Below are 27,516 nucleotides of genomic sequence, written 5' to 3'. Positions count from 1 at the left end.
GGATGCAAAGGTCTTGCACAGAGCAGGACTCGGTACCTGGGCTCTGCTGTTGGGGGAGGCTCCCCACAGCCAAGGTGGCCCCGCTGCCCCCCACCTGCTGGAGGGAACAAGGCCAGGCTTCCCATCTCTGCCTTCAAGGAGGCCTGCGCCTTCCTCTCATGGGCTCCTCCTCAGCCCTGGAGGTGGGAAGGACAGCACTCTGTACCCCAGTTACAGCCGGGAACGGCCAGCCAGAGGGGAGGGGCGCTCCCAGAGTCACGGGCCCAGCAAGTTCTGAGGTTGCTGACGCCACAGTCCCGGCCTCCTGCTCGGCAGCTCCAGCTTCTAGGGTCTGGAGGGGACGTCCTAGAAGGCTGCCCTCGACAAAGCTGCCCACGTGGCCTGGCCTGGTTCTGCCCCCAGACCCCAAGCCCCTCCTTGTCACTCACAGCCTTCTTCCTGCCACCCCACTCTTCTCTCTACAGCACTGCCGCCCAGAATGTGGCCGCGCCGGGTCCCGCCACACCTCTGCTCGGGGTGGCCACTCCTCCAGGGCCAGGACTCCCCCTGCCTCCCCAGCTGGTGCTGGGGGCCATGTCCTGAATGATCACACCAACAGCAGCTGCCATTTCAGACCGACTCTGGCCTCTCGGCCGTGTGCATGCCACAGGACACCCGCAAGGCAGGTGCTCCCATTCTGTAGAATGCGGAAACTGAGGCTCGAGCCGATTCATTTGCCAGAGGTATGAAGAGACAGAGCCAGACCCACACCCTGGTCTGTCTGCTCCCAAGCCCCAACCCCTGACCAGACGGACAGGTGGAAGCTGTCCTCTCCCGCCAGCTCCCCACCCGCCAGCTCCCCACCCGCCTGCTGCGCCGCCCACTGCCCCGCTGCAGCTCCCTGTTCCCCAAGCAGCCTTCCATGGCTGCTCCCGCCACGTGGGGTTCTGCCGCCTCTGGGTCTGCGGTGGACTCGGGTTAGTATGGGCTCCGGCCCCCACCCGGGGCCCCCTGAGAGCAAGGCCTGAGTCTTCTGCCCTCTGCTGTTCCCAGTGTCACTGTCCACAGGGCTGGACACTCAGGGGACAGAGATGAGGGTAAGGAACTCAGGAAGAGTCCAGAGAGTTGCTTTAAAACCTCAGGCAGGGCACAAGGCTGTGTGTTTTAAGGACAAGGTTTCCAAGGCCTGGACGGTGAATCAGAGGGGACTCCAGACTGCTCTTTGGCCCTGGGCCGAGCTCTGGGGAACAGAGGTCCCTGGCCAACCTTCGCAGCCCCGGACAGCTCCCTCTGTCCCTCCGGTTCCCTCCGTCTGGCTCCATCTCTCTCCCTCCTTGCCTTTTCCCACCCCCTTCTCCTGCCCTTTTTCCCTTCCTAAAAAACACAGAGAAATGGGATTCAGAAGCCTACACCGCCTGCGAAGCATGGTTCAGCCTCCCCAAAAGAGGAAATGCCAGCGTGCGGGTTCTCATGGCAACTCCAGCTCCTCCCCCCGCAGCCGCCCCGCACCCATATGGCGAGACTCACATGGCCCTGGCTTAGCAGGGCCCTGGGGTCCAGTGCCCGGGCTGCAGCCGGGGCCACGTTGGTTCCCTCGGCTGGCCTGGCCAGAGCCCACACTCCTGGGCACATGAGACCACCTCCTGCAGGGACTCCTGGGCCCACCCTCAGGCTACGCGCTGTGCGGAGACGGGGAGGGGTGGGGGGGTGGGGGGTGATGTTCGGGAGCTGCCCCGGCCCTGAGTGACGGCCGTCTGTGCTCAGCGGCAGTCTGGCGCGGCCTTGGAACTCTGCTCCCAGCTCCCAGAGGTGGACCGGGGCGGCTGGGTCAAGCACAGGCGCCCTCTGCCTCCCCCGCTGCCTTTGCTCCCTGATGCAGGCCCTGGCCCCGGGGAGTCTGTGCTGGGTGCGGAGGGATGCAGGGAGCAGGAGCAAAGCGAGGGGCAGGCATCTTCGCCCCTGGCCAGTGGCGCCCCAGCTACCTGCCCCACGTGCCCACGCGACGGCCCAGGAGTGCAGCAGCCTCCCTGAGCTGTGAGTGAGGGAGCAGGGCTCCAGCCTCGCCTTGGCGGAGCCGCCCGGGGCACTGCCCTTCATGCTCCTCAACTCTCCCCACACCCACCCAGGGCGGCTCTGCCAGCCTGCTGTGTGGACTGCTGCTTTCTGAGGACAGTTGGCATTTTCATGACCTAACAATGGGAGCTCGTGCCACGTGGGCTTGGGGCCTCAGCACGGTGGCTGAGGAGCAATTCCTCTGGGGCCTGGCATCCGTCCTGCCTCCTGTCCCAGGGCCCACAGGACAGCAAGCAGAGTGGGGCAGCAGAGGGACGCCTGGGTCCCCGGTACTGCCCAGCTGCTCCTTCCTCCACCTGGCACCAGAGCAGCTGCCCCAGATCTCAGCCAGCCCTGGGGCATCGTCAAAGAACCACCGGTAGGCCAGGCGGAGTGTGGCCGGGGCTGGCGGCGGGGCTGCAGGACGCAAGCCCCAGACCCGAGGGAGTGGACGTCAGGACCCTCAGTCTGGTTCACACACGTGGCTGCCACCGCCAGCTCGGGGCATTCTCTCTGGATGCTCTGACCCCAAAACTGCCTGTCTTGATCCCTCCTGCATTCTCCCCACTTCTAACCCCTCTCCCAGACATTCCCACGAACACCAGAGCCAGGAACACTGAAGGGGATGGGCCTGGCCCCCTGGGAGTACACAGACGCGGCCCAGAGAGGGTCAGAACTACACAAGGCGGCATAGCAAGTCTGGAGTCAAGCTAGGCCCAGAAGCAGGTCCCCTGTGTCCCTGCCCAGGGTCCTCTCAAGGTCCCGAGCCACTTCCTCTGCCTGTCTCTCCGCCTGGGCTGAAGGAAGGATGGGTAGATGTGGGGGCAGGGAGCAGCGATCCGGGAACAGATGGGCTTGGAGGCTCCGCCGCGGGGGCTTGAGGGAGGGGGAGGAGGCCCGGAGAAACTGGAACTGTTACAAAGTTGCGAGTTAAAACATTCTTCACACTCCCGCCTCCTTTACTGTTCTGATGCACCAAGACGTGACAAAAATGTGTCAGATTTTTTTAAAAACCACACACACACACAAATGCCAGTCCTCGTCTCTGCCGCCCGCCCCAGCTTGGGCCATCTGTTTCCCGGGGGTGGGAGGGGAGTGGGGCTTGGCAGTCGGCGCTGTCACTCTGGACGCCCCCAGCCCTGGGTCTGGACCAGCGGCCTGGCCCAGAAATGGCCCAGGTGAAGGCGGGCTGCCTGGGAAGGTGCAAGCTGTGACACTGCCCTCCCTGGGCAGCGCCGCCCTGCCTGCTGCCGGGCACCGCCGGCTCTGCCCGCCTGGGGTCCGGCCATGCCCGGCCATCCACACCAAGCCGGACACTGGGACGCTGGGACCGGGAGAGCCACCCCTGAGACTCCCAGGGCCCACCTCTGCGGTACAGATGGGAAACGGAGGCCCAGTGGGGGCAGAGGCTTGCCCAGGTCCACAGGGAAGCAGTCGGAGTCCGAGCCTCGCCCACGCACTCAGTGAACAGGGACGGCGCCGGGCTGGGGGACTCAGAGCCGAGCAGACGGGCCCAAGCTGCTCTCCGGCAGCTCAAGGCCAGTGGGGGCGGCAGCCCATCCGCGAGTGGCACTGGGACTTCCAACAAAAGAGTGACAAGGAAAAGAAAATAGGCGTGCCTAACGGTGGGGACCGGAGAGAAATTAGGGTGACAAATCATCCCGATGTGTCTGGGACTGCCTGGTTTCAGCACTAAAAGTTCTGCCTCCTGGGGGACACCTCGGTCCTGGGCAAACTGGGACAACCGGTCACCGTGGCAGCTACTTTAAGGCGGCTCCCTAGGGCTGAGTCCTGAACGCGGTGGGACCAGCAACTGAGGATCTGGGGACAACAGAGGAGCTGGAACCCTGGGCGGGGAGGGGCGGCGGGGGGGGGGGGTCACACAGGGCCTCGTGGGCCCCGGAAGGCCGGGCAGTGGGTATTTCATTTGGTCACAGGGTCAAATTTTATTGTGGTCATTGAGTCAAAGTGGGGAGTGAGTGGCACAAAGGGCACGGCCTGCAGAGAATTTTGAAAAATTCATTAAGGCTGGAGCCCTGGAGGCAAAGGCAGTGGCTCGGACGCCTGGAGAGGCTGGCAGGGACCGGACCTAGCAGGGAGCTGGGACCTCAGCCGCAGGCATCAGGAGCCACGGGAGGCTGTCAGCAGGGGCTTGATGTGGTCAGATGTGCAAGTAACAGACCCTAAGGCTTCAGGCTTGTCACGCCTCCACATAGGACCCTTCCTGCCACCCCTGGATCCCCATCCACCACTGCCCCCACCCCCAAACCTGGGGGCATCTGCTCATCTTTCAGAGCCCAGCCCAAATGCCACTTCTCAGAAGTCTTCCCTGACTTGCTGAGAGAGGCAGGTGCGATCATGCCCTACCCAGGACTCCCCCAGCCAAGGACCCCTGAGCAGGGGCCCAAGGGAGCCCTCGTCACCGTGGCCACCCTTTCAGTTCCCACGCCTTGTCACACATGGACCCTCAAGGCCATCTGACCAAACCCACATCCCAGTGTCAACACAGACGCTCAGAGTGGGGACGTAGTTTGCCTGAGACCACACAGCAGTTGACAGTCGGTGTCAGTTCAGAACCGTGCCAGGACCTCTGTCTGAGTTCAGAGTCCCTGAGGTCCTGCCCACAGAAGTAGGGACAAGGAGTGGCCAGCCGCCCTCCCACAGAGGGATGGATGAATGGCCAGTACCGCGGTAGGCTGGATGAGTGGGCCATGGTGTGTGGCACCTGGCTGGCTGGGAAAAGCTGGCCACGGCTGGGAGGTCTGTCAGGGAAGTCCCTGGATCAATTCTTGGCCTTGAAAGCTGGCAGGCAGGAGAGCTGGGGCAGGGGGACAGAGGTGGATGGGGCAACCTGGGAGCAGCTACTCAGGTTCTTCCAGCAGGGGGTGCCGGGGAAGCAGGAGAGGGGGAAAGGGGCAGGGCCTGGAATCACTATTGCCACATTCTTCTGTTTAAAATGGCTAAAGTGCCTGCTAGAATGCAGCAAACGCTTGCACACCCCACACTCCAGGAGGAGTTCATCAGAGCATTCGGGAGAGGAGGAGTCAGCGGGTATTCCTCCTCTCTAGACCCCATCTCCCCACCTGCAGAAGGGCTCCTGGCACGTCGTAACAGCCTCATGGACGGCTCTGGGGCATGTCCAGCCTGGAGCAGAGTCAGGGGTGCGCCAGGGAGCCCAGGTGGAGGTTCAGCCATGGGGAGACTCGGAGGGGCTCAGGGACCTCAGAGGACATTGCCCTGATTCTTCGGGTGGCCGGTGTGATGACCCTTAGTCAAGGGACTTTCTAAGGGGTGCTCTGAGATCCTGGGGCGACGGTGCCTGGCCTGGAGCCCCACCCTCCCAGGCCTCCTACAGGAGAACAATGAGCCCCCAGGGGAAGCACAGTCCCCCTTGCCCTCCAAGGTGACCTCAAGAAAATGCCTGACGTGGTGTGACGTGCAACAGCTGGACTCTGCACCAAGAGGGAGGTGGGTGGAGACTGAGGAGGAAGAGGTTTGCCCCCCCATTGTCCCCTGCCCCTCAACATTCTTCCCGTAAATTCCCACCAATCAGAAATGCGCTGGGCCGGAGTCATCAAATGACTTAACACAGCGCTGTGTTGAGGACAGCGCCTTCCCAGCTGGGGGAGAAGTGGACAGCGGAGCTGAGCAGACTTCAAGGGCTGAGAGTCTGTCCCTGGTTTTCCAGGTGTCTGGTTTGGGAGCAGAGAAATGCAGAGGAAGGGAAGGGACACCTGCCTGCAGCACAGACCTGTCCCCAAGACAGGCAGGAGGTGGGGGGGGCTCTGGGCCACACCACAGTGCTGGGCACTGCAGGGAGAGTTTGGGGAGATGGGGCCGTGCTTGGGGTGATTATGGGCAAACAGAGTGGAAAATGAAGCCCTTCAGCTGGCAAATGAGTTTAAGAGAAGCGAGATGGGCGGAGGCTGTGATGAGAACGGCAATGCTGGCCAAAGGCAAGCTGGTTCTCAAACAGGCGCGGCGGGAGGCTGGGGCGGGTCAGCTGCCCCCTTCCCCTCAGGAGCCAGCCACGTTGCAGGGCCAGTGCCCAGGTTCCCAGACCCACCCAGCACCAAGAAGACAAAGGGACAGAGGGAACACTGGATGGACAAGATCCCACAAGAGTGGTGGGAGGAAGTTAAAGCATGATGGACTGTGGTCAGACTTGCAGAAGAAATTCCTGGACAGCAAGGGAAACAAATGGGGAAGGCTGGGAAGTCCCATAGATAAGCATCTGTCCCTCCCAGAGGAGCGAGTCCCAGCCCTGCCTCATGGCAGCAAGCAAAGCCCCCTCACTGAGGCTGCCTGGCTACGGAAGGCCCTTCCGGGCAGCCTCCCCTTTGGGCCTCAGTTTGCATGTCTATAAAATGGGGAGAACAGTGCCTTGCCAGGTTGTATGAGGCTCCAAATGAGACCCAGAGCCAGTCACTGTCCATTTCCCAGTTGGGCTGCACCCGAGGGCAGGGCAGAAGCAAGCCCTCCTTTGGCCCGAGGGCAGAAACGTAGCTGGGTGAACGGTCAGACCTGTGCCTCACGCCACCCTAGACCCTGCCACCCACCCCCCAATTTCCCCACCCTCTGCTTCTTTTTCCCTCCTGCCCTTTCCAGATGGGGCTGCACAAACTGGGACAGAGTGGCCCTCACCACACACAGGCACAGGCTAGCCTCAGTTTCCCTGTCTGGACAAAGCCATGCCGACCCAGAGAATCTAAGAGACCCTTCTAGGCCCAGTGTTCTGGAGGGGAGGGTGTTGTCTCTGATTCTGCCCCAATCCTCAGGGGCACTTCTGCCCAGGATGCTGCCGACACCCCCACATGCCCGGTTCCCCTCCCAGGATCCGCCATGGCCTCTGGACGGTGGCGAGAAGAAGGTGAGGGCTGAGGCAGGAGCCACCTCCAGCACAGTAATCAGTAGCCGGGCCGACAGACGGAACCACACCTCTTTAGCTCCTTACCTGCTGACCCAGGAGGACACGCCATGCCACGCCTGTGAGTGGGCGTGCATCCCTAGCCAGCACAGCTCTCGGGGCTCCCTGTGCCACGCCCTGAGCCAGGCTGGGTCAGCAGAGGGAAGACGCTGTGCTGGCAGCTCCTGTCCCCCCATCAGCTGCCCCAGCTCCTGCCCAGGGGCACTCTGAGCACTGGGTTACAGCTTGGCCAGCTGGGGCTACAGGGAGCGACAAGGGCGGTCAGAGGGGGGAACGATGGGGCGGGCTTGGCCCTTGGGGCGAGGGGACAGGAAACTCTTTTCCATGGGTTCTCAAGGATAGGAGGTGCCCAGCCCCATCCAAGGAGACATGACCCAGCCCTCACCTTCTCTAAGAGCCCCAACACTCTCCACCCTCTCTCGAAGCCCCTCCCGGCCCCTTTAACTCCTCTCTTGCAGTCCCCTCCTCAAGGCCAAGGACCAGCTCCCCTTGCCTCTGGGCTTCCCGAATGCCCCATCCTGGGGGTCTCCGCTCCATAAGTGGCTGGTGAGTGAAGGGAGACCGGCCCGCCTGCCTCTCCGATGGTCCGAGAAACAATCCCTTTCGCCCCTTCCAAAGCTGGATGGCCTCTGGTTCCAAATTTAAAACAGTTCTGAAGTCCGTGAACTGACTCCCGAGCCACCCCGTGCACACACAGCGCACGTGACGCCAACATTCCCAAGCTGGCCCCCACGGGGAACACGCACGCCCCACGCTAGGAACAGACAGGCACACAGGTATGGCCGAGGGCTCCGGGACACGCCAAAGGCCGCGGCAGGCAGGCAGCTGGTACCTTGCCACACTGGGAAGACAGGACCTGGCCTCTGGGGGACGCTGGGGAGGCCGGGGTCACCCCTCCCCACCCTGACAGTCCCTCCGAGGATCTGTCTCGCCTCCATAGATACCAAGTCCTGGGCTAAGGCTGCCCGGTGGCATCTGGAAGTCCTTCTTTACATCTAGTTTAAATCAAGTCAATTATCTATTACTCCACTCAACAAACATGCTCGACACCCATGGCCACGCCCTGGGAGAAGGAAGGAAAGATTTGCTGGGTCACCTGAAAACTGTGTGCCAGGGTGGGTGGGTGTGGGAGGGAGGAAGTGGCTTTGGCGTCCTCCGGGGTGGGGGTTGGGCAGGCTCCCGAGGCCCCTGGGTGGCTTGCACCCTGGTAATTCCCCACGATCAAGTTTCCTCAGCTAAACAGGGCCGGTTCGGAGAGGAAACCTCGCCCCCTCCCTCTGCCACCCAGTGCAGCGGACGTGGCCCTGAGCTCACGGGTGGGTGGAACTCCCACCCCGCACGTGGGTCCTGTCCCGGGGACCCATTTGACCTCCCAGGGCTTTAGCTAAGTCCTCGCCCAGGCTCCATCCTGAAATGGCAGTGACGTCGTTAGCTATTTCTCTGCCATTCTCTCAGAGTCCCCTTCCTACGCCTGAGGCATCCTACCCAGACCCCACACCCTGCCACGCTGCCTACAATTCCATGCGAGGGGCCCCTCCTCTGTGCTCCGGCGTTCTCTGCATGGGGCTGCGCCTGCTCGGCCTCAGCGCCAGATACAGGCTCCCAACCCCCCTGCCCCTCATCCCCACACCCAGGGGGTCTAATGGGGGATGGGAAGAGCTTCTGTCACCCTCCATGCAATCAGTTGAGTGTGGCAAAAATGACCTATGGGTCCTGAGGCCTGGCTGGGGGAGACACTCAGGCCCAAGAGTGAGGTCACCTGGACAGGGAGGCCCAGGAGGGGGCCAGACAGAGCAAGCCTGGGATCCCACCACCGGGCGTCTCTGGTAGGCTGGGGTGGGACCGGGGCAAGGCTCAGCCTTCAGACCACAGCCCAGGCTTGCACCGCTAAGCGTCTGCTGGGGAAGGTGGGGAGAGGCCAGGGAGCCTTCCCTGGGAGCTTAACCCAGATTTCTCTCTCTCCCTCCCTTCTGCCACACAGGAGCACTGACTCTGTGTGTGTGTGTGTGTGTGTGTGTGTGTGTGTGTGTGCGCGCGCGCGCGTGTGTATGTGCACGTGCGCTCTCGGCCCTGGCAGGCAGACGGGTGGTAAGGGAGGAGGCTTCCTGAAAGCTCTGGGAAATGAGAGAGAAATCCTCCCTAAATCCCCAGCCACTGTCCCTAATAGCTGAAATACGCTCTTGACAACAAGGTGAAAGTCCCTGGATCCTTGGGCCTGGCCTTGCTGCCAGGAGCTGGAGCCCCAGGCCTGCCTGTTAGGGAAAGCCCCAGGGGTGTGGGGCTGTGTGTTTAGGGGTCGTGGCCCAGCCCTGACCCTACCCTCTGGCCTTCTGGATATCTCCTTTCTGGGCAATGCCTCATAGCTTCCCAGATGCTTCCTTGAGAGGCAGTGAGCTCCCCGTCAGGAGGGCTATACGAGCGGTGGGGGTGGGTGCCTACCTGCCAGGATCCCGTAGAAGGCACTTAGGGATGGGTGGGGAGGGAGCTTGCACAAAAAGAGAGCTGAAGCACCTCTCCCAGCCTGAGCTGTCCCCCCGATGCCAGCTTCTATTCACAATGCCTGCCACCAGGGGCCCCCGCCCCTCCAAGCTGGCTGGGTCTGTCCCGGGAGGCCCGACCTCAGAAGGGCCTTGGGAGGGGCCAGGGAGGGCTGGGCCCGGGCCTGAGAGCTGCAGGTTCTGGAGCATCTGGCGCCAGTGGGAAAGAAATTGTATATGCCTGTGGGACTGCTTGCCGTGCTCAGGGCTCTTGTGCAAACACGTGGACACAGAATTCTACTTCCGGGCACAACTCCTTCAAACACGTGGACACACAGCTGTACAGACATGACACACATACAGAGAGCTGCATGTGTAAGCAGAGGCATGCCTGAACACACGAGTGTGAGCTTGAGCTTGTACCCAGGTGGGTGTACCCTGGGTATACAGGCGGACACACGTGTGCGGGCCTGTGCACACAGGAGCAGCAGTGGTGCTCGGTTCCCTTGTGGGCTACTCTGGGCCCCATGAGGCGTGTGGGAGAAATCTTCCCCAGAGACTGGCCAGACCCTTGAACAGCTCTGGAGGCGAGTGCAGAGGGCAGCTGCTCCTCTGCCATGGCGCAGGCTCCCTGTCCGCTCCTCTGCCCTCAGTGGCCCTGCTCCACCTCCTCTCCAGCCGGCCTCTCCTGCCTGGGCCACGCATGGCACAGCCGGGCCCTGCCCTACACCCCGACAGCCGGGGCCTGCTCCTTGCCGAGGGCCCCGATGTCCTGCCCAGGGGAGGAGGAAACCTGTGCTCCCCCACCGCTCGTGTGGGACCCTAGGCAGGGCTCTGCCCCAGTCTGGGCCTCGGTCTCCTGCCCAGTGGAGGGGTCGCTGCGAGGGAGCTCTGAGAGCTGGGAGGCCCGGCACAGACAGACGTAGCCTTGGTCACAGGTGCCCCCAGGCCAGGCCCAGCCCAGAGCATCTGTTTCCTGAGCTCAAGGCAGCCTCCCAGCTGGGCGGGTGTCCTGTGTCCTCACAGCCCCTCCACAGCTAACTGGCTCAGTCTCCACGCTGGGGACACCACCCACCCACAGACACTGACCTGCCCGCAGCTCACCCCACACCAGGCGGGGGAGGAGAGACGCTGCTCCGACGCACTCCCAGCCTGCCCGGCGGCAGCGCGTCTCGGGCTGCTCTCTCAGACGCAGAGCCTTTGCACAGGCTGTTCCCTGTGCCTGTGAGCTTGTCCCTCTCTGTTAGCCCGAAAATGCTTCCTATTCCTTAACGAGTCTGTTCAAGCGTTTCCTGCTCTGTGCAGCCGTCCTCCCCATCCCACCCAGCCCACGCTGTGCTCCGGGCAGCCCCACGCGGCCAATCTCCCTGCACTGGTCAGCGCCAGTCCCGCACCCCAGTAGGCTACGGGCCTCGCAGGGCACAGCCGGGGCTGTATGTCTCAGTGCGCTAAGACCCTCCCGAGGGCCCAGCACCCAGCGCACAGCATGCAGCGAGCATCGGCTGAATGAATGGACGAATGAGTGAATGAATGATGTGAACACGTGGACATCCTTGCCAAGCCCCTGCCATGAGCTGAGGCGTCCCATGAGGGGCTCCTCGGCGGGCAGGCGGCTTCCCTGTGCCTCAGGGAGCTCGCAGTCGGGGGCTCGCCCTCGTTCAGCGGACGCCCCAGTGGAGGCCCCTGTCTCAGAAAGCGCACAGTCCTCTGGGGGCAGCAGCTCACACCAGAGGACATGGAGGGGACCCGGAGGCCCGCGGAACACAGGGCTAAGAAGAGTGCGTCGTGACCACTACCCTCACTCGCTGAGGCTGAAGGCCAGCACCGGGCTGGGGCTGAGGACGGCCCCTGCCTGCCCCGGGGAGCTCCCCGGGAAGAGAGGCAGGTGGAGAAAATGACTTAGGGCTGAAGCTGGGGTACAGGAGGTGGTGGCTCAGCGGGAGACCCATTCACACGGCCACCACTTAACAGCCCTGCGGTCCCGAGCAGCTAACTGAATTTTCTTGCCGCTCGGTTTTCCTCATCTGTAAAATGGGACGATAAGCATATCTACCTCATAGGGTTATGAGGATTGAATGCTTGTAAGACGCTTTGAATAGCGCATGGCACCTAAAAAGCGCTCGAGAAACAAGAGCTGCCACCGTTATTTGATCGTTAGTTCAGGGCAGCCAGACTCGGCCCGCAGCAACAGGCAGGCGGCGCGGAGGCGGGAGATGCCAAGGCCAAGTAACAGCCTCTCCGGACGGGAGTTGGCGCGGCTTCCTCTGCTCCAGGAACCGAAGGATCCAGGAAGATCTGGGCGTAGGGACACCGGGACAAGCGATATGGCTGGGGGAGAGGATACTGACCCAAGAATTCCCTGGAGGAGGAGGAGGAGGGGACGCCCGAAGCGGACAGGCAAGGAGGTTCTGGGGTCTGGGAGCACCAATCCTAGCTCTCCTGCTGCTCCCCCGCGTGGACCAGGGGCTGTGCAGATCCAAGTGTGGCTGGGCACAAGGGAGGGGAGGGCATTCTCTCGCTGCAGGAGCAGGCCCGAGGGCTGAGGGGCTGCCCCCCACCTCCAGCTGTGTGAGCCTCCCACCCATGGACCTTCCCAGAGACGTGGAGGCGGCTCTTTAGGCCAAGCCATGCGGGCATAACAGGAGGGGCGAGGGGCCGTGGGCCGAAGGAGGCAATCTGGGGACACCCGAGACGAGGGGCGCTCCTGGTGGGCTGTGCTCAAGGACAGAGGGGCCTGGAGCGGGAGGGGCGGCCGGTGTGAGAGGGGAGAGCAGTGGACTCGCTCCTCCTGCTCAGCCCCCCTGCTTCTCCTTCCCCTACCTAAGGCCACCCCCCCCCAGCCTTGTCAGTGTGACACTAATGGGCTGACATTAACAAGCCGGGGCTCCTCCGCTTGTCTGCCAGACCAAGCTTCGGCCTGGAAGAATCGCTAATTACAGCCACAGTAAGGAAATATCAATGATGGACACCAATATTATTGCCTCCTGCGTCCCTGCCTATTTGAGGATGAAAAGAGCCCTGGGGCCGTCTCTGCAGGGCAATGCTGAGTGAGGATGATGGGAGGAGGGAGCCATGTGCAGAAGGAAGCGTCCTCCAACTGGATTCATTCATGAAAGCCGGCCTGTTTTCTCTGGGCAGGGTCCTCTCCAGTGAGGGCCCAGGGCTGCGGCTGAGGGCAAAGGGACATGCACAGGGAGGACGAACCAGTGATCTTGCTCCCAGCCCCGGTTCACCAAGTGACCTCAGGCACATCTCTTTGCCTCTCTTGACCTCAGTTTCCTCATCTGCCAAATGGGTACAATAATTCCAGTTCTGCCTACCTTGTGCAATGCGGGGGAGTGAATGAGGTACAAAAGCAGGGCTTTAGAAGGGTGAGCCATGGTGCAACTGTGGGGGCTTCATGGGCCCAAGGAGACAGATGGGGTCGCTGAGGAACTGGGGGCGGCAGCAAAGGCCCGGAGCGGCTCAGTGAACTCTCAGAAGCACGTCCTGCCCCGCCCCGATCACGCAGTGAAGCACTCAGACTTGGAAAGCAAACACGCACACAAGCCAGAGAGAAGGGAGGCGAGGTTGGACTCAAATGTGCCAGCCGTGGTCTGGGCCTGAGCCCCTGAGCCCGCGGGGACTCGCCAGGGCCTCACCCGCACCCGGAGCCGCGCGGCGCCGGCCACAGGCTGAGCTCGCGCAGGGCAGCCCCTTGGCCGCCAGGGAGCCTCCCAGACGCGCCTGACCCAGAGAAACAGGGCACAGCTGAGGAGCCCCTTCGAGACCCCCCGGACAGCACAGAAACACGCACACGTGCCAGGGCGCGCCGCAGGCAGAGGCGCACACACACCCGCACGCTCGGGAACACACGCACGGCGCGTTTGCGGATGAAGGCGCACAGACTGGAACAGGCGAGTACACACGCACACACGCACACACACATGCGCGCACACACGCACATGTACACACATGCACACTCGGCGCCTCCTAGCCCTCGGGACCTCTCCTGCGCACGAGGAAACACAAAGCTCCTGTGGCCTTCAGGCCACCGGCGCCGAGCGGCAGCGTGGAGCCCAGCGCGGCCGGACCGTTCCGCAGGGAGTCGGCCTCGCAGTCCGTCCTCCTCCGTGCCTGCGCACGCCAGGGTTTAACCGCCCTCCCCTGGGCAGACGTGCGCACGCTTCCCGGTGTGGGCCCAGCCCACCTCTCACCTGCCCCGTCGCAGTCCACAGGGAGAAGACTGGATGCCGCTTTGGGACATGGAGTGTCCTGGCTTAGGGTCACCTCTGCCCTAGGTGCTCAGGCTCTGCCAGCCCCCAGCTGAGACAGGGCCAAAGGCCTCCCTCATCCCCTCGCCGGAACTTAAGGCTGTGGCTTACCTCGCCCGCTCATCTTCCCCCTTCTCTGCAGCCCATCAAGGGTGGCTCTCAGTGAACAGCAGGGACAGCCACGCAGAGGGAAGGCCCGCGCCAGAGGAAGGGGAGGGTGTCCCGGCTGGGCCCCGGCGCCCCCGGAGCACTCTCCATGGAGCACTCTCCCTCACTCCTTTTGCCCAGAAAACGTCCACTCAGGCCACGCTCAGTTCAGGTGGTGTCTCCTACAGGAAGCCCTCTGGGACCCTCCCCAGGGTCGGACTTCTCCGGCATGTAAGTCCCAAGGTCACATGGCAAGCTGAAGCCAGGTCTCCCAACCTGATGCAGCACGACCCAGGGCAGCGGTGGCCAGACCCGGAGGGCAGAGGGAGGTGGACACAGGAAGGGTGGGCAGCTTGCCGTTGCTTCCTGCCTCAAGGCCCCCAGATTCCTGGGGTCTCAGACAAGCCCACCTGCTGGATCTGTGCTGCGCTCCCTTTGGCAGACAAGCCCCACCCCAGCCCCTCCAGCCCAGGCCCTGTCAGCCCCGCGGCCTTTGCTCACGCAGGTCCCTCTTCCTAGGGCCTCTCTCAGGCCCGTTCCTGGGCTCCAGGGGCAGTTCTCCTCCCAGAAGTCCCATTTCATCACCACTCGCCCCTCCTGCAGCGCTCTCCCCACACACCTTTGGGAGGTGTGCAGGTAGAGGAAGCAGCTGGAAGTGCGCCCAACCAACCGCAGGGTTACCCAGGCCCAGGGCCATCCCCCAGCAAGAAGCAGGTCTCACTGCCAGCACCAGGGGCAAGGCCAGGGTTGGCTGGCAGGGGAGGGGCAAGGGGGAGAAGGAAGGAACGGCAAAGGGAGAGGGAGGAGGAGAGAAGGGATAGGGAGGAGGAGGAGGGGGGAGGGAGAGGCTGCTCTTAGCCCCAGGGTCCCAGGAGAGCTAAGCCAGAGTCCAACACAGGGATGAAACAGTTGGGCAGCTGGTTACCTTCAGACAAACGATGACCCCACAGACACAGATCAGAGCCCCGGGCAGAGTGAAGTAAAGGGGAAGGCAGTCCCTTTGGGAGAGGAACCCCAGCTTTAGACAAGGAGTCCCATCTCCCCCTGCCCCACGCACCAGGGGGGCGGGAAGTAGCAGTGGGTGGGAAGACAGCACCCACCTGGGACTCCTGCTACGTCTTAGTTCAGCTCCCCACCTGGGTGACCTCCAGGGTCACACCCTCCTGACCCTGGTCACAGACTAAGCCTCAACCCTGCCAGGGTGGACTGGCCCTCAGGGAACCAGAGAAGGCCCCAGACATCTCCTCCTCCTCCTCGGGGCTGGGAGACAGATCTGGACTGTGGGTGTCAGAGACGGGTCCTGGCTCTGAGTGACTGCTGGCAGCTGGGCCTGAAGCGGCTCACCGGCAGCTGATTTCCCAACCTTGCTGAGACCAAGCACTTGACATCCTCCTCAGCACCAGGACACAGCGGGCGTCCAACAGCCACAGCTCCCTCTCTGAGCCCCAGCCCCAAGTTTCCCGAGACGCCCACCCCAGAGCTGGCTCCCCCAGCTCGAACCCCTGCTCTCCACACATCCAGCCCCACCGCTGAGGCCAGGCAAGCTGTGGAAGGCTGAGCACCCGCCCCTTCCTTCCTCTCTCCTCTCCCTCGGCCTTTCCCAGCCCAGACACACATCACAGGCCCCATTCAGTGTCCTCAGCTGGCTGTCAGCTAATCCCTGCAGAGGTGTTAACTGATAATTGAGATGTTAGCTGTAAACTTAACGTGTGATTCCCTGCCAAGAGTACTTGGTTTTAACAGGTTGCTTTTGGAAATGGGAAAACCCTCAAGACCCAGCCAAATGGCAGGCAGGGGTGCAGAAAGGGGCCTGGGGTACTTCCTGCCTGGAGCCCTTGCAGCCTCCTGAGCCTCTGCGCACCTCTGGCTGCACTGAGGCCGGAGCGCAGGCGTGGGTGCCCCGAGCATGGCCTTCAGCACCCCTGCGCAGCGATGGCACTGGACGCAAAACCTCTCTGAACCCCAGTTTCCTGGTCTGCAAACGGGGAGACAGAACACCGACCTCACAGAACTGAGGTGCACGCTGACCCAGCTGCCAGGTACGGCCCCTCAGCAGCCTGAGATCGGGGAGCTCCTCCCCGGCTGCCTGCGCCGCGTCCCTCGCCGGGGGCAGCCATGCCAGCGTCTGCCCCTCCCGCCTCCTCACGCCACCCTCGATCCGCCACCCCGTCTCCTCTCTCAGCCCCTGAGTCTCTCCCCGGGCAAAATCCACGGACTCGAACAGCAAGGCCTGGACAGACGTTTAGCAAATGACAGGAACGAGCCTCCGAGCTGCCGGGAAGGGACACGTGCTCGATAAACAGCGTCAGCGCAACCAGCCAGTCATTTGGAAAGAACGCACCTAGATGTCCCCCCCAAACCACACACATGAATACGTTCCCGAAGAACTAGAGATTTAAACATTTTTAAATATCATAAACAACTAGAAAACAATACAGGATAATATTTTTAAAACTCTGCAGCGAATAAGGCCAGAAACTCTAATGGAAAAGAATGACAGACTTGACCAGGGGACAGTTTTAAACTTTCGAAGAGTTTAAAAAAAAAAAATCCATAAACTTAAACGAAAAACACAAACTTGTGAAAAAGGATTCGCAACACGGCGGATAAAGAGCTGGATCCCTTGACCTCTCGAGAATCCATCGGCTCTCACCCACCAGCAACCGCGCCTCGCCGCCCGCGGGGGCCGTGGCCAGTGCCCAGGCTGCGTTCTGTTCCCGCCGCCCTGCCTGGCTCCCCACCGCGCTGCTCGCTCCTGCCCCGTCACCGCCGGGTGCTCCCCGCTCCGACCCCTCGCCGAGGGAGGGGCCGGTGGGGTCGCTGGTCCTTCTGCTCTGCTCCATCTACACTCGCTCCTTCGATGCTTCCATCTGGTCTCGCGGCTCTAAATGCCATCTTTATGCGGGTGACCCCAGATTTGTGTCTCCAGCTCAGACCCGTCCCCTGTCACCTCCACAGTGCCACCCGGCTGTCTCCTGGCACCTCACAACTGACACATCTGCCGGGGGGCTGGCTCGCAGGCCTGCGACCCAGGCCCCACACGCAGAAGGCCCCAGGCTTGGTGTGATGTTCAAGTGTCGTCCCTCACTTAGAAATTCTTAATTTTTTTAAAACAGAAAGCTGCCCATTTTCGCTGTGCTCTGGGCCCACACGTCGGCCACTTGGTGCTGGCCGCGCTGAGCCCTGCTCTCCCCGCACCACGCCGCCCTCCTGCTCCTCCCGGTCTGTCGGTGGCAGCCCCACCCTTACCGCGACGGGGCCAGCACCCTCAGCGTCACTGGGGCCCCCTTGGCTCCCTCTCGCTGTCTCGTCCAGTCAGTCAGCAGGACCTGCTGGCTACACCTTGAAAGTGCGTCGGAACCATCCACTTCTCCCCACCTCCCCAAGAGCCCTGCTCAAGCCTCCCCACCGCCTCCCTAGGCCATCGCAACAAGCAGCGTCCTGACTGGTCTCTGTGCTTCACAGCTGCCCGAGGGAGCCGTGAAAATGTGATTCGGATCTCACCGTGTCATTCTTTAGAACCTCTCACGGCTCCCTACTTCATCCCGGGTAAAAGCCAAAGTCCTGCGCCCGCCGCAAGCCCTGCGAGATCGGTTCCTGCTCCCTCTCCGGCCACATCGCCTCCCTCCCTCGCCCCCTGTGCCAGCACACCGCCAGGTGCCCACACCGGGTCTGCTCCCGACTCGGCTTGCGCTCCTGTTCCCTGTCTGGGACACGCCCCCCAGACCTCCACTCCTGAGTCTTCACGGATGCCGCCTCCCACTGAGGCCTCCCCTAGGCCATCCCACCCCTCCTCTGCTTGGCTTTCTTCTCCTTAGCACGGAACCCCCAGCCCCCGGACTGTATCTCACTGTTCATCTGTTTCCTTGGCCGTCTCTCCTCCGCCGGAGCATACGTTCCATGGTGCAGTGTTTTTGTCAGTTTGTTCACTGTTAGGTCCCTGACCAAAACAGTGCCCAACACATAGTAGGTGCTGAATAAACGCTCACTGAGTGAGTGCACACGTGCGAGGAACCCCAGCAAGGACCTGCGGGGAACGGGCGGCTCACAGACGCGGGACGGGAGTGGCCAAGGAGCGCACACAAACATGCTCGACTCATCAGCGGTCGAAGAAACGCAAGGTGAAAAGTCCTTCACCTGTCAGGCTGGCAGGGATTTCGGTGGCTGACAATGCCGGTGGTTGGCGAGAAAGGGATGGGCCTCCATGCCTGGTCTGTGGGAGCGAAAGTCAGCACGACCCTCTGGAAGTTGATCCGGCTGCACAGAACGGGTCAGCGTACACACGTGTGTACCCCCTGACCCGGGCAGTCCAGTTCCGGAACATTCCCGAGAGACCCGTAGCACTAGTGCACACAGATGTGCAAACCCAGAGGTTCCCGGAGTGCAGTTTATAAATAGCCAAATGCCAGAATCAATCTAAGTGGCCACCGACAGGATTAATAATTGATAAACAGTTTGCAGACTGTCCACACAGCGGGCGCGCAGGACAGGGAAGGACCGTGGAGGAGCCCGGGGTGGCCGCACGGCGCGCCGCTGAGTGGACAGGCGAAGGTGGGGAGGGACAGCCAGCACGGCCCACGTTTTACTTCCGAGATATATTGATGAGTGCACAGAAAACAGTCTGGAAGGATAAACATCAGACTGGTGAGCGGTGGGCGGCCGGCTCTGGGAGGAAAAGATCGTGGGAAGGACTTGAACTGCGGGCTTCAAGGCGGGTGCACAGGTAACACACAGCAGTGGCACCCAACCCTGCCGGCACCAAGAGCCGGTTTCATGGAAGACCGTCTTGCCACAGGCCGGGTTGGGGGGTGTTGTGGGTGGAGGGGGGTGATGCGCAGCCCGTTTCCTAACAGGCCACAGACTGGTACTGGGCTGAGGCCCAGGGGTTGGGGACCGCAGGTTTAGAGAATATATTACCTTAATACTCAGAAAAACGATTCTTCTTAGGGAGAAAATACCTTCCATGGCTCCCAGTGTTAAATGGTGTGGAAACAGGCCGCCCCAAGCCCTCCAACGTCCTGCCCTGCCTCATCCCTGGCACCCCCACCCCTGCCCTGGAACCCCAGCACTCTGGGTCCCACGCTCATGAAGCAGTTCTCTGTTCCTGGCTCCTGTCACAGCTCTGTTCACGGGCACACAGGCCCGGCCGCCTGCCCCATGACCTCCTCAGCCTGGACCCTGCTGTCAGGGGGCCAGCGAGGAACCCCAGCACTCCTAAGACCAGGACTGCTGCCCCAGCCCAGCGAGAACCCCCAGGTCTATGCCCCAGCGACAGCCCGTGGGGGCTGAGGGATTAGGAGGTGCCCACTGGTTGTGGCCGGAGCAGGCCCCTGGCTCCAGGACACCCACCGCAGGCCCTGGAGGCCGCTGGTCCAAGGAGGCCGGGGCAGAACCAGCAGGGAGGACTGGCCAGAGGAGGAGCGGGACTGGGGTTTCAGGCCCCTCCCCCAGGGTTGCCAGATCTAGCAATAATGTTGTACGTGCGATGCACTATTTGGGACATGTTTACACTAAAAAACCATTTGCCTAAAGTTCAAATGTAATTGGACAACTGCATTTTTTCTGGCAGTCCTAGCCCCGACCCCATCCCAGCCCTTGGGGGACTTGGCAGCCAGCAGATGGATGCCCAGGAGCAGGCCCACCACCACGGGGACCAAGCAAGACTCAAGACAGGCCCGGTCCTGGTGCTGGGAGGGGCACCCCTGCCCTGGGGGCGTCCTGCAGAGAGCCAGGAACCTCCAGAGTGAGTGCCATCAGGCCTGCACTGGGCAGCAGCAGAGAAAAGCCAAGTGACAGCAAAGGGGGCTGGACCAAGGACGCGAACCCCCTGAAGTGAAGGCACTGGGTAGGTGGCAGCACAAACGGACGCGGGCAGTGGCAGGCAGTGAGCGCGCAGTGGTGTGTCCCGGTGCTCCCAAGTGCCCCGGGCTGGCAGCTGGGGAGGAGGGAGGACGGGCGGCCAGCCTGCCAGAGGTTCCGAACTCCTCCACGGGAGGCCCCGCGTCGTGTCCCTGCCACGGCCCCCGTCGGGGCTCATTCGCCGAGGGCCAGCCTGGGTCAGAGACCTGGTCCTCACACCCAGAGCCTCCCACCAGCGTAGAGGGCGATCCCGCCTCACTTTCCCTACCTGGGTCAGACGGCGCCGGGAGACAAACAGACTGGCCTCTGAGGGCCCAGGGAGCCGCAGCCGGTCCGTCGCGGTCCCAGCATGCACTGTGGGGACAGAGCAGGAAGGTTAGCATGGGCGAAGTGGGGGCTTCCGCTACCCTGCGGCGAGCCCACCTCAGCACGGGGTCCCCAAGGCAGATTCCCACTGCCCAGCCCAGCAGGGCTCAGCACTGGCCCCTCCCCATGGCATGGGCCTCCCTTCCCTTCCCCAGCACCCCACAGTGGCCAGCTCTTAACGGATCACACCCTCAGGAGCACGAACGCCCGGCCCGGCCTTCAAGACCCTGGCCGGGCCCCTGCCTTCTCGATGCCTCCCGACGTCCACCGTGGGTCAGCCCCGCCTCTGCAAGCGCTGCGCACACTCACAGATACACAGACGGCCACCCCACCACCTCTGAGTTCCCACGGCTGCCCACCAGGCCCGCGCCTGGCCTCTCGGAAGCATCATCACACGTCCTCGGCCCCAGGTCCCCTGCAACACCCTCGGCAAGGTCTCCAAGGGCCCCGTCTGCATCCCGGCTGTCCCATCTCAGCCTGTGGTCTCTGGCTGGCTGACCCCCCATGGGAGCACTCTCTCCTCATGACCCCTGACCCCTCCTCATTCTTCAGCCAACCCCCATCAGTCCTCCCAGACATGGCCACAGGCCACGGTCTCCTTCCTCCCTCTTCTCTCCTGGACCATCCTGCCATGCCCACACTTCGGTCACGTGCTGCGTATGCCCCAAGCGGCACCCAGCACACCCGGAGGAGGGTGAAGCCCCTCAACCTGGCCCACAGGGCGCTGCCCATCCCGGCCTTGGCCCATCGTCCCCCTCCTGGCCCCAAGGCCGCCTGGGTCCTTCTCCTCAGCTGGGTCTCAGCTCGAGGCACCTCCTCAGAAAGCCTTCCCTGACCACCGTGTCAGAAGCCCCTCTCACCGTGTCACACTGCCCTGACTGATTTGTCATTTGGTGTTCGCCGTTCCAGCAGTCCCACATGGAGCGTCCCTCCCGTCGGGTTTGCCGAGGTATAACCGACCCGCAGGGAAAGGGACTCCTGGCACACAGTTCTGAGTCTTGACAGCGACGTGCAGCCGTGCAACCCCCGCCACCACCCAGGCGCACGAGCCTATCGCCCCGCAGTCCCCTGTGCTGTCCCCATGTATGCAGTCCACTCCCCCGACTCCCCGTCCCCAGCAGCCCCTGATCTGGTTTCTGTCCCTGTGGTTGGTCTTCTCCAGAGTGGCACACAAATGGAGTCATCCGCACGCAGCCTTCCGAGTCTGCGTGATGCGCCTGGGATTTGCCTGTGTTGTCTCTCGTATCAGAATCCACTCTTTTTTATTGCCGAGTAGTGTTTCATTGTTTGTCCATTCAGCAGGTGGAGGACATTTGGGTGGTTTCCAGTTTGGGGAGATTATGCATAAAGCCACCATAAATAGTCACATACAAGTTCTCGCGTGAATGTAGGTTTTTACTTCTCTTGGGTAAGTACCTAGCAGTAGGATTGCTGAGCTGTACGATAAGCATATTTTTAACTTTGTAAGAAACCGCCAAACTGTTTTCCAAAATGGCTGCAGCACTTTGCGTTCCTGCCAGCAGCCTCCGAGCGTCCCCGCTGTCCCTATCCCTGCCAACACTTGGTACTGTCAGTGTTTTAAAGCCAATGTAATGATGTGTAGCGGCATCTCACTGGGATTTTAATTGGCATCTCCCTAATAACTAATGATGGTGAGCATCTTCTCATGTGCCTTATATTTTTAGTGCCATCACTATTTGAAATTAGCATCTCAATTTAACTATTTACCTGTTTATTTTCCATCATAGGTGAGTGCAGAGACCTTGACATTCACTCCCCAAATACCTAGAAACGTATCTGGTACTGGGTGACGATGATGACGGCGATGGGAGCGGAGGCGGCGGTAGCTGACGTTTATAGAGCGCTTATCACTCGCCCAGCACCACTCTGAACACCTTACAAATATTAACTTGTCCAATCCTCACCACCATTCTAAGAGATACAGAGGCTATCAACACTCCCATTTTACAGAGGAGAAAACTGAGGCCAAGAGAGGTAACTAGGTCACCCAAGGTCACACAGCTAATAAGGGGCTGAGCCAAGCTCTGATCTCAGGTATTCTGGAGTCAGAATCTGTAGCTGTCATCAGGACATTAGATGGCCCACAGCAGACATGGGACATACCCCAGGAGGAGGGAACGAACAGGAAGCTATGATCTTGGCTCTTCCAAAACCCTTGCTCTGAGAGTGGTCGTGCAACACCCTTGTTACCAGAGACTTCCACTGCTCAGTGCGTGTCAGCACGCTTCCCTGGCGTTTTCCCAGCCCCTTGCAGCCGGTGAGGCCATGTGAGGCGTTCTGGCCGACAGGCTGTGAACGAAAGCGATGCATGGCATTGCTGGGCCAAAGCATGGAGGAGCCAGTGTGTGACTCTGCCATCTTCTCTTCTCTACCGTGGTGACTGGAGGCCGCATGTTCCAGATGAGGCAGCCATGAGATGGAGCTTCTGGCAGCCTGAGTCCCTGTGTGACTGCAGGGACCAGACTGGACACGTAATGCGAGCTCACGCGGGAAAGGAGGAAAGAAGGGGGAAGCTTTGTCGCATTAAGTCACTGGAGTCCAGAGAGTGCCGGTTAGTGCGGCACACCCTGCCTGTCCTACCACACCCGACTGGTCTCTTGGGGGCACCATAGCCTCTCTGTATGTGGTTAGAGAATCAGTTTGGATGACTTTCTGGGTGCGAGAATTAAGCCCCAATTGGAAGCCTCTAAATAGCTAAGACTTCAGGGGGACAGAATAATCTCAGTCCCCGAGCTGAAGCGTTCCCTACGCACAGGAAACGGGATGCTTCCTGCCAGCAGTGGGACCCACCGGCGGGACCACGGCTGCAGGGAGGAGGGAGGTGTAAGCTGAGGCAGGTGGGGGCATCTCCGTGACAGTTGAGGCCTTGGCCTGCACTCAAGGGCCTGACCTTGACTTTAGAGCAAAGGCTGGGGCATCCTCTGAGTGTTTTCCTTGACTCAGCTCTCGGAAAGGCTCCGGAGCCCAGACCCGTCCACCCTGGACGGACAGCTCAGGGGAAAGGTCCTGCAGGGCCTGGGAGCTGCGAGCTTAATTGTAGGGTAATATTTTGAGCTCGTTGGCACTTTACTTTGGCAGTTATCACTTTAAATGTCGTGTGCTCCTGCGGGACAACACAGGGAACAGGGAGAAGAGGCGGCCCCTCAAGACAGCCCGGCACCAGCAGGCACCGAGGGAGAGCCCCGATGTTCGTGAACGCTCCCGTGACTGCTCGCTTTTCCTGGGAGTGAGATTTGGCCGCAGTGGAATATCCCCTGCCCCAAAAGCAGGCACGACCCAGCTTCTTCGAGGCCCTCAGAAAGCTCTTCTCTCAGGAGGGCTTTGCAGTCTGAGTCGGAGGCGGGGCTGTGCTGGGCTGAACGTGCAGGCTCCTGCAAGATGCCTGACCGGAACAGCCCGGGCGGAGTCCCTGAGTACGACATAGATCGCTTGCCCTTGAATGGTTTCTGCTGATTGATTGGGCTTTCGTTCACTGTCTGGCAAGGCTCGGAGGCTGGAGACAGAGGACAAAGGTTCAGAGCAAATGGTGAAGGAAGTGCCCGTGGGGAATTGGGGGACAGCCGGCATAGGAATGAGGGGACAGGTGGAGGGAGGACGGAGGGGGAGGAGGAAGGAAAGCAGCACACACCCCAAGGTGAGGGGTGGCACTGTCATAATCATTATTGTCATCACAAACAGCACCCAGTGAGCCCCATTATTATCGGGGCTCAGCACCTTCCATGTGTGAACTCATCCACTTCCCACAAACACCTCTGGGGGGCGCTGTGGTTAGCCTCCTTCTCAGCAGTGGAAGCTGGAGCGCACAGGCGCGAATGAGACCGGGTGTCCGACCAGGCAGGCTGGCTCCAGCACCGGCCCTAACAGTCTCTGATGAAACTGGGCTGGTCGTGTTAGAAATGAACGGAATCTCCCTGATGCCACTGGCAGGAATTTTGTCCAGGAGTGGTCACATCTAAGTTGCCAAAAAATTCCTCTTTCTGCCACTTACTAGCTCTGAGACCTTCAGCAAGTTGCTTGACCTCTCTGGGTCCGGTTCCTCAACCATAAAACCACACTTCATAGGGCAGCAGAGACTAAAGAGTAAGTGTGCGTACAGCGTCTCGTACGGTACTTGACAGAATAGGTATTCCACACGGAGCAGCTGCCGCCCCCAGAGCCACAGTGCACGCGGGCCCACCTCCAGAACTTCCAGCGTGACGTGTGGGTGCACATATGTGCTCAGGTGGACATTGTCCCTGCCAAGGCAAGCACTCGTGTGCACCTGTGTGCATTTCCTTTCCTAGTCCTAGCCCTAGCTCAGGTGGTGGCGGCCTCAGCCATGCAGTCCCCCACGCCAGACACCCGAGAACCCTGCCTCCTTCCCTCTGTCATCCTCTCGTCCTGTCACCATGGTCAGCCAAGTCCTGAGTATTTCTCACACTCGTCTTCCCCCCTCCCCCCCCACACAAGCACGAGGGTCTCAGCTGCTTTCTGTCCTCCTGCTTGCACCCACCCCACCCCAGCCCACACAGTGGCAATCACAAGTATGACCTCCTCTCACTCCACCCAAAACCCATACCGGAAGCCCCGCCAGGCCAGACGTGAAACTCAGAAGCCCCGAGGAGCCGTCGGACAGATTTGACTAAACAAAGATCTAAAACTTCTATGTGGCCAGCGATACCGCAAACGAAGTTAAGAAGACAAACAGCAGACCAGGGAAAATATTTCCAACACATGAAACAGGCAAAAGTTTTAAAAATTCCTAATATACTAAAAGCTCCTTTATATCAATAAGACAAAGACAAAAAGGAAAGAGAAATGGGCAAGGGCTACGAGCAGCCAGTTCGCAGGGGAAGAAACGTGCGCGTGAGCCACGAAACCGCAGCAAGCTGTTCTCCAGATTGGCAGAAATTAAAAGGTTGATGATGACGCTCGGCGCGGAGGGCGGTGTGGGGAGATGGCCACTCCCACACGCCAAGGCGGGGGCGGAACCAGCCCCCCTTGGGAAGAGCACCGTGGCAGCAGCTTTCAAAACCGAGCGAGCAGCCCCTTCGCCCCGGCCACTGCACATCGAGAAATCTTTCCCACGGAAAGGCCCGCGTGCGGCAGCAAGATATGCAGACAAGGATGCTCACAGAAACATCACTGGCATGAGCGAAAAACTGAAGACAACCTAAATTTCCGTCAACCCAGGGCCAGTTACATACGTTACGCGCTGTCCATGCCGTGGAACACCAGCCAGCGACGGAAAGGAGCACGGCGGATCTGCGTGCCCGGGCGCCGGCAGAGGCCCCCAAGACCCAGGGAGTGAACGGTGGGACTGGTGGGGTGATGTGCATGATCTGAGGCCATTTCCTTTTAAAAATAATATACAGGCCGGGCGCGGTGGCTCACGCCTGTAATCCTAGCACTCTGGGAGGCAGAGGCAGGCGGATTGTTTGAGCTCAGGAGTTCGAGACCAGCCTGAGCAAGAGCGAGACCCCGTCTCTACTAAAAATAGAAAGAAATTAATTGGACAACTAAAAATATATAGAAAAAATCAGCCAGGCATGGTGGCGCATGCCTGTAGTCCCAGCTACTCGGGAGGCTGAGGCAGGAGGAGCGTTTGAGCCCAGGAGTTTGAGGTTGCTGTGAGCTAGGCTGACGCCACGGCACTCTAGCCCGGGCAACACAGTGAGACTCTGGCTCAAAAAAAAAAAAAATAATAATAATGTACAATGAGTACGTTTGCAAAGGCACAGAAAACGCTCCGAAAGGTGCTGGGAGAGTGGGACTTAAGCACAGAGGGGATTTGCCCACTCACAGGACACACTTCTATATTGTCTCCACTTTTTTTGCTTGAGCAAATACTGCTTTTACGGTAAACAAGAAAAAATTCCTCATTCCATGACAAAGTCCAGACATGCCCCGGTGTGGCACCCGGGTCCCTCAGGACACAGCCTGTGGGCACCCCAGCCGCCGTCTCCCGGTGCTGTTCTTACCTTAAATCTAGACACTGCTGCCCCCCCTCCCCGCATGTCCTCCAGGCTGCCCTGGGCCTCTGTCCAGAGTGTGACCCCCTTCCCGAATGGCCTTTCCTGCCTTCTGGGCCTCATCTTTTGAGACGCTGCTCACGTGTTGCCACCTTCTAGACACTTCCCCTGAGCATTCCCCGTACTCTGCCTCCATGGGGCCATTGCTTCCACGACAACAGGGACAGTGAACATTCAGGAACTACACTCCATTACCGGGGACCATGCTGCATGCCTTACATTGCATTGACTCACAGTCCTCATAGCAACCCTCTGAGGTAGGTTTGTTATCAGCCCACTTAACGGATGAGGAAACGGAGGCACAGAGAGGTTACACAACTCGCTCAAAGTCACACAGCCAATAATTAGCAGAGCAGGTAAGTGGACGCAGGCAGTGCCCGTGCAGCCCTCCGCAGTGCTTAGCACACCGGGCTGGGAATGGGTCCTGCACCTGCCAGGCTCCAAGACTGGTCTGTGAGCCCCACGGGATTCGCCTTGCTCCTCCCCTCCGAACCCAAGCATGGAGGAGCTTAGGGAGGTCTGCTGGGGCTGGAAACCAGCCCCCGTCCCTACCCAGCCGGGCTAAAGTAGGTGCCTCGGGGCTGGTCTCCTCAGGAGGCTGGGGCCAGCCCCATCGGGGACTGCGGAGAAGCGGCAAGGAAAGGGGTAGGTTCTTGGAGGGGCAGCCCCTCCGCCGTGAGGACCCCAGACACTCCCGTGCCTACGTGTGCCGGGCTGGCCGGGGAAGCCAGGCAAGGAAACCCCTCGCCCTCTACGCAGCTGCCACGTCAGACCCTGGGGCCAGCGTCCTAAGAGGGGACAGGCAACAAGAGGGGAGGGGCTGGCTTCTGCCTGGGCGAGGGCAGGTGGGGGTCTCCACGAAGGAAGCAGCGTCTGGGCCCAGCCTACAAGGGCGAGGGCGCGTGAGCAGATGGAGTTGGCGGAGGGGAGCTGCAGGGGCTGGGGCGGCTTGAGCAAGGGCTAGAGGTGGGGTGCGGGGGTGAGGGCAGAGTCGCTGGTTTCCGCTGGAGCACAAGACAAGGTAGGAAGCGGCAAGGGATGCGGCGAGCGGGGGGACATGCTGGGGCGCTTAGGGAAAGATGGAGGGGAGCTGCCCCCCGGCAAGGAGGGGTGATCTGGGGAGGGATGGCTTGGGCCGAGGACCTAGCTTGTCGAGCCAGCTCCGCCTGTGTGGCTGGCAGTGGGACCTGCCTTGGCTCCCTCACCTGCAGACTAAAACCCACCAACCAACTGCTGAGAGTAAAGGAGACAGTGGCCTACCGCGCCCGGAGCCCAGGCAGGGAGCGGGCACGGTGCTCCCGGCGGGGCCCGCCGTGCTCCCGTGGACTCGCGTGTACACTCGCGCTCAGGCTCCCATCCCAGGGAGGTATTCAAGCAAACACCGTCCCTGTGTTTAAGACTTTTTTTTTTTTGAGGCAGAGTCT

General features: G+C 61.0%; 1 protein-coding gene across 3 annotated transcripts in view; it reads right to left on the bottom strand.

The window, feature by feature from the left end:
- LINGO1 (leucine rich repeat and Ig domain containing 1) overlaps nt 1-27,516 on the bottom strand; it is a 98,807-nt gene that overhangs the window by 38,405 nt on the left and 32,886 nt on the right. For 2 of the 3 annotated variants that reach the window (XM_012651867.1, XM_012651866.1), the window contains exon 3: nt 19,963-20,048. The exons of the other annotated variant lie outside the window; for it this stretch is intronic. The gene's annotated coding sequence lies outside the window, so the exon portion shown is untranslated. The remainder of the gene's footprint in view (nt 1-19,962; nt 20,049-27,516) is intronic. 3 annotated transcript variants of the gene reach the window in all.

This window comes from Propithecus coquereli, unplaced genomic scaffold, assembly GCF_000956105.1.
Source record: "Propithecus coquereli isolate 6110/MARCELLA unplaced genomic scaffold, Pcoq_1.0 Scaffold372, whole genome shotgun sequence".
Classification (NCBI taxonomy): Eukaryota; Metazoa; Chordata; class Mammalia; order Primates; family Indriidae; genus Propithecus; species Propithecus coquereli.
The sequence above is the reverse complement of the archived record's forward strand: the minus strand, read 5'-3'. Positions and strand labels throughout refer to the sequence as shown.